The sequence below is a fragment of the Echinops telfairi genome, unplaced genomic scaffold (genome assembly GCF_000313985.2).
Source record: "Echinops telfairi isolate 266 unplaced genomic scaffold, ASM31398v2 ScPeMD7_38;HRSCAF=143, whole genome shotgun sequence".
In the NCBI taxonomy this organism is placed as follows: Eukaryota; Metazoa; Chordata; class Mammalia; order Afrosoricida; family Tenrecidae; genus Echinops; species Echinops telfairi.
Genome location: NW_022103936.1, coordinates 574,662 through 581,648, shown reverse-complemented (window position 1 = coordinate 581,648; position 6,987 = coordinate 574,662). Strand labels below are relative to the sequence as shown.

The 6,987-nt window shown below is 34.8% G+C and overlaps 1 pseudogene; it reads left to right on the top strand.

Annotated features, from left to right (window-relative positions):
• Positions 1-429: 429 nt before the first annotated feature.
• Positions 430-6,987, top strand: part of LOC101642953 — a 28,980-nt pseudogene continuing 22,422 nt past the window's right edge.

The following is a 6,987-nucleotide window of genomic DNA, read 5'->3' as shown; positions in this document are numbered from 1 at the left end:
ATAGATTATGTAATTTCCTATCTAATTTTGTGACCTTTGTTACCCTTTTCGTAACCAGGGCACTTTTAGTATCCAAATAGGATAAAATCTAATATATAAAATGCATTAATAATAGTATTTCAAAATTTCAGGAGACTACTTAAGATTCACTATTTACATACTTGGGTTTTTTTTAAGAATGATTGCCATTTTAAGGAATCTCTGTGGATATATGCATGTCCTCACTTTCAAAATAAAAGTAACATCCACCTCAATAAGGCCAATAAGGCATTTCACATTTGACAGTACCATACCTTTAAATACTATACTGGACCATCTTGATGATCCAGTATTTGGAGGATCCAAATCAAAAACCAAACACATTGTTACCAACTCGACAGCACCTCGCAACAATAACACATTGATACCACGAGGATGTTCCCAACTACAATGGTGGTAGAGAATATAAACCAAAAAGGATGGAAGGAAAAGAAAGGATTCGCTTTGATGAGGTAAATAGCAGCATGGGATGGCTGGTAGACTATCCAAAATCTATTGAAAATGAAATTAAAGAGCAGCATACATGCATGTAATTAAAGTTCTACGGATCAATCTCGGTAGCTTGCTCCAAACATTTTAAAGTTTGGTCATCAAAAAAATTCATCTTTTGATTATGAAAGTCCTATTCTAGTTCTAGTTAGAATTTTATTCCAAACATACCAGGATTTTTTTGTTTTGTTTCTTGGATAAATGTAATATTTCAAAACTTAAAAAAAATATTTTTATTGGGAGCTCTTACGGCTCTTATACCATTCCATACATCAATTGTATCAAGCATATTTGTACGTATGTTGCCATCATCATTTCCAAAACATTTACTTTCTACTTGAGCCCGGGTATAAACTCCCTCCCTCACCCACCCACCCTTGTGAATCTTTAATCAGTTATATATTGTTATTATTTTTTCCATATCTTACACTGTACATTGTCTCCTTTCACCCAGATAAACTTTTAATTGCCAATAAAATAGCCCATATTCTATTAATCTCCCCAATATAGCTTTTGTCTTGATTAATAAAACTCCAACTCTTATGTGTTAATGTATTCAAATCATCATATACACTGTTTTTCTCTAATACTCCATTTTTGTTCTCTTTTTTCTTGCACTTTAACCTTCTGTTATGTCAGCAGTTCACCACATAGTTTATTGTAATTGAGGCTTTAATTTTCCAAATTGAAATTTTAGTGTAAATGTTAGCTATATGGTCTTAAGAATATGTTCCATGGTAACTATAGTCAGCCCATAAGTATTTGTAAACATTGGAATTGGCTAGATATCATTCTTTCCTGGAAAAAAATAATCAATATTCAGTAAGCTCCACATTCTACCTAAACACCTGATGTGATACTAGTCTTCATTGCACTCTAAATAGTCTCCATCTCAAGATGGCAGAAGCTAGTGGGATCCTGATGTACTTTGTTCCAGACTGACTGTATGAATGCCAAAGAGCTCTGGTTTCATCCTTTTTGAGTACTAACAACTTTTAACTGTCAGCTATTTACTAGACCCTTTACATGAAAATGCTTGCATTTTACTATCTATTTGAACAAAAAAACATATGTTCCAAAGTGTCATTGTAAAGCAACACTTTAAATGTTTCATTTTATTAACTATTAAAGTAGGGGCTGACATCTGTAAAGTCTTGTTTAAAAACATCCTAGGCATATCATCTTCAGACTGATGGTGATGCATAAGGATCAGAAGAGCCTCTATTGCTTCCTGGACTTTTGCTTGCCTCCGAGGTGTTCGGAGCCTAACATATGGGAACCATTTTCATAGCTTTCATAGATTCTCTCGTTTCAGGGCACTATTAGTAGGAACTAACTCAACAACAGTGGGTTTGGTTTTTATACAAATTGTCAACACTTTCACTATTCAAAGTCTGTAATTGATATTGTGGAGAATTATTTTGTATAGGTTGCATTGACCTCTTTTTGGAAAGAACAAAATGAAGTGTAGTAGTTACATAATTTCATGACAACTTGAAAAATAAGTGTACGGGTGAAGTCTAGCCTGTCAATTAGGTCACAACCTGATGATGCCTCCTTGTGAGTATGGCCTTCTCATGAGGATTCTCAGAACGTCCTCTCTTTCTCCCTGGAGGAGGGTCACACTGTGTCTCTGCCTTCGTCTTCCTGCTGATAAGCCACGCTGATGGCAGCCAGAGCCCTGGAGATTTGTCCACAGCTACTTGATCCACAAAACTTTTAGCCGACCTGATCTTCCTCCATTCAGCATCATTGCATGTGCTCCGTGAGTCTGAAGAGGAATTTACAGACTGGTATTGGGCATGTGGGCTATTATTGGGCTTATAGATTTGATCTGAACTGAGCTGGGATGTTTCTCAACATAACATTGCTCTTTTTCACACACATATGTCTCTGGATTTGTTTCACTAGTCAACCTGGCCTAACATATGAAGCAATGCAAATAAACATCGTCTGCTTCTTTTCATTGAACTTACATCTAATCAGAATATTTAAAAAGATCATCTATCTTTTGTGCATTAAATAAGAGTAACTTAGGGTGTGCTTGGTACATCATAGTTCCTGGCTAATTTTCTAATTTTCTTTCTCCTTCTCTCCCCCTCTTTTAAAATTTGTGTGTGTGTGTGTGTGTGTGTGTGTGTGTAAATTTACACAGCAAACTGGGTTTCCAGTTAACAAGTTCTGTAAGTGCTCAGCTGCTAACTGAAAGGTCAGTGGTTGTAACACACCAGCCAGACCTCTGTGTGAGAATGATGTGGCAATCTTGGATTAAGTCTTGGGAACCCTATAGTTCTATTTCCTTGTATTGAGATACTAGTAGTAGGGACTAACTCAACATCAGTGGGTTTGGCTTTTATAAAAAATGTTCAGTTACATTTTTCAGAACTGGTCAACTTTCTCATCATTTTCATTCTAGTTGTTCAGTTTCCAAACCCACTTCGGGGGTATTTCTCTACTTGCTTTTCCAAGTAGCATCACATCTTGCCCCTGTGGTCCTTTCATCAGGGTCTGTTTGACTCTCATACCTGTTTTTGTGCCTAAGAATTAATATATCAAGTTACTAGTTTACAGTCAATTAATATGCTCCTGTATTGTATTGCTCTAATCAGTTGGAACACACATTTCAGGGAGGGATTTTAGGCACTTCAAGAAATAATTTTGAACAAGGGGTTTGTCTTTACACTGAATCAATGGCTCCTGGTTACTGACTTGTAGGAACATCCTTGGCCTTAGCCTGTGTTATTAAATCTTTATAATAACCTCTGCATTCGAGTAGAGTGATTCCAACTATTTCAGAGCGTAAGCATGCCTCCTTTTTGTTATACTCATTACAAATGTCTTGAAATCTCCCACACAATAAAATGAAAATAACTGCTAAAAATTACCAAGTCTATGTTTTAGCATCATGATGGTTTTCTAAAATGAAGAACATTACACATTCCTATGGAATGGTGGTTTAATGAGAATGTGCTTGCTGTGTTTATATGAGTTCCAGTTTTCACAATGGGGGTTTTAGTTGTGGGTTACCAGCAGGTTGCGGATGTCGATTCACATAATACATTTAATGGCTATTGCTTGTGTTCAGAATTCTTTGGGATTAACCATTAAAAATGTAAGGATGCAAACAGCAGAACAGCTCATGGTTCATATGGTTTACAGATAACTTTTCAACTTAGCTTTATTAGGCATTATAAGGCTGATTTTATTACAAACACAATCTACCACATTTAGTAGTTCTAATCTTTGGGGGCTAAAACAGAATTATTTACTGTATTAACCTGTACATCTTTCTAAACATTTAAAGTTTAAGTATTTCCCATGTATATATTTGTAACTGTATTTTTTATTTTGTCAAGAAACCAGAAAATGTTTAAGAGTGTAAAGTCTACACACCTTAGCATCTATACATTTACATGTTTCTACATATTTACACATGGGATTTGCCATATGTATATTTAGAGATTTTTAATTGTTTTATTTTTGCCACAATTCATTCCTACAAACCATATTTTAAACTGTATTAAAAGCAGATTGTAGTGTTTTCTCAAAGGACTTTTCACTTGGGAAGAAAATATTTATTGACAGATATATCACAGTTAATAGCATAAAGTAGTGAAAATAGGCCATAAGAGAGATTTCTAGATTTATCAAATGTTTATAGAAAGTGCAATTTTTACTTCTTATCAGAAGTTTGGGTGTAAAGAAGGAGATTTTTTTCATGTGAAAGTAATTTATATAAACTTAAATTACTGATAAATATACATGCATTTCTATACATTATAAATATTTATGGAACTCTTCTGTGGCCTAAGGATTTCCAAGTCTTTATTTTGCCATGATAAAACCATTGGAAGATTTTCATTTCCAAGGACTTATGTGTATTTAGTTCAAACTTAAAAATTATTTTAGGACACAGAGTGAGTCCATTCACACCTGGTTGCCAGAATTGTTTCTATTTGTAAATAACAGTGACTTTATGGACTATAAGGAATCCTTGTGGTATAAAGGGTTACAAGTTGGGCTGCTAACCTCAAGGTCAGTTGTTCAAAACCACTAGCTGCTCAGAGGGAGAAAGTGGAGGCTTTCTGCCTTGGAAACTCAAAAGAACAGTTCTATTTTGTCTTATAGGGTAGCAAGGAGGAATCAACTCGATAGCAGTGAGTTTGATTTTGGTTTATGAACTGTAGAAAGATTATATTGTGCGTTATTTCAGTGCCCGAGTATGTATAACTGAATCCTCAGAAGCATTGATCTAGTGACTTAGAACAGCCCTTCCAGAAGCCTTACAGAACTCACAGCTTGTACCTAATTTACAATAGTATAGGTATTGATAACGAAAGGAATGTTCATGCAGTCTGAACATTTCATCCTCAGATTAATTATTAATTAACAAGTGGGAGAGGTAACTTTAAGAAGAAGACACTTGGTAGATACCATCATATCCAAATAACTAACCTAAGAACCCCAAGTAGTGGAGCATACTAATTTACTATGCTTCTTTATGGGACGCAGCAGTAACTATAACACAACACAAATGACGCTTTCTTAATTAAAATATTTAAACCTTATTCAGTGATGACAGGACAGTCAGAACAATTTAGAAAACTTGCCTCAAGGCTTCAAAAATTCAATGCCTTGAAGGATGAAACAAGACTGAGGGTCTGTACTATATATAAAGCTTAATTTACTGAGTGATTCCAATTTGAACCTTGACATTACTGGGACTGGTGAATATAAGCTGCATATTTGGTTGGGTTCTTGTATCAAATTTACATATTGTTGTGATGTGATGATATAATTGTGATTATATTGAGGGGAAATTTATTTTTAAAAACATGCTGAATATTTATAGGTAAATGTGTGTATGTACAACATAATATTGAGGGAATTAATTACTAATAAAAAGAATGAGAGAAAGGGAAACAAATGGGGCAAAATGGTAATTAGTTAACTAGTTGAAAGGTGCATGTAGGTTATTTTACTAGTCTAACTTTTTTGTGACTTTGGAAAAATTTTAAATAAAGAGTTAGATATTGAGGGAATTCATCACTAGGTGTGGCTGAATTGACCATTTATAAAAGTAATTAGTATGTTATGTTTAGACTTTCTGTATATTATAGTATTTAATATTTGTTTTATTACACTAAAGTAACAATAGTTTGTACATGAAAGTCATATGAGAAATAGTGGGGGACAGGAAATAGCCATACTTTCTCCTTTATCATTACATTTTACAGTGTTCAAAAGAATTCAAGAATACTCTCCATTTCTATATACGATTTCAAACTCTCCACCTGTATGAAAATTTTCATGTGCCTTATGAGAGATTTTGGTCATGTCAACTTTGTAAATTTAATAATTGTTTTAAGAGCACCTGAGATCAAATAGATTTCTTCCTGAAAACCTAGGTGAATACCTATAGCTGCTCCTAAAAAAAGAGAGAGAAAGTCCTTAATAGGAATATTTTTGATTGAACATTTTAATAGGAACATATGATTAAACTTTATTAGAACAGCTATAGATATCCTTTAATGAGATAGTATGTAAGTGCTTATATATGCAACAAGACAGATTTGTCACTAACCGTTTCTAAACAGTGTTTAAGAACATAACTGTTATAAGCAGGTTAAACATGAACCCAGACCTTTTACTTTTTAATTGTGCAATTTTTATATAATTAATGTTTTTTTCAGGACCTCAATAATATTATCAAAAATTGAGAAACATAAAATACATATCCAATAATATTTTTGAGAGGATTTATAGAAATTAGATACCATTTTTCCTGATGATTATATTAGGAAATTAATATACTATACATTGTCCCATTATTGAGGAATTACCAGTATTAAAATCAAGATGATCAGCATTATCAACTGAAAACTCCTTTCCTGTATTAATGTTGTTGTTATTTTGAGTGCCATCAAGTCAATTCCAACTCATAGCAAGCCTAAGAATAACAGAACAAAACACAGCCTGGTCCTGAACCATGCTCACAATTATTTTTATGTTTGAACCCATTGTTGCAGTCACTGTATCAATCCATCTTGTTGAGGGCCTTCCTCTTTTTCTATGCCCCTCCATTTTACCAAGCATGATGTGCTTCTACAGTGATTGGTCTTTCCTGACAACATGTCCAAAGTACATAAGACTGTGGGGGGAGGTCAGATACGCAGGCATTCCCCCCCTGAAGGCAATCAGTTGCCAGACTGCTGTCTCATCCCTCCACAGGGGTGGGCCTGCTCCCTGCCTCTGGAGACAATGGACAGGCTCCTGTAGGAGGGGTTTGCACCCTACTAATAATGTTCCTATGGAGACCCAGAGACCACCCCCTAGACCACCCTCTCAATGCTGTGTAACCTATAGTGCAGCCCCTTCCTGTGACGTATGTCTTTACCTGTAATTAATGGGCTGGATTGCCCCCAAAAGGTATATAGGTGTGAGTCAGCAGGACTTCTT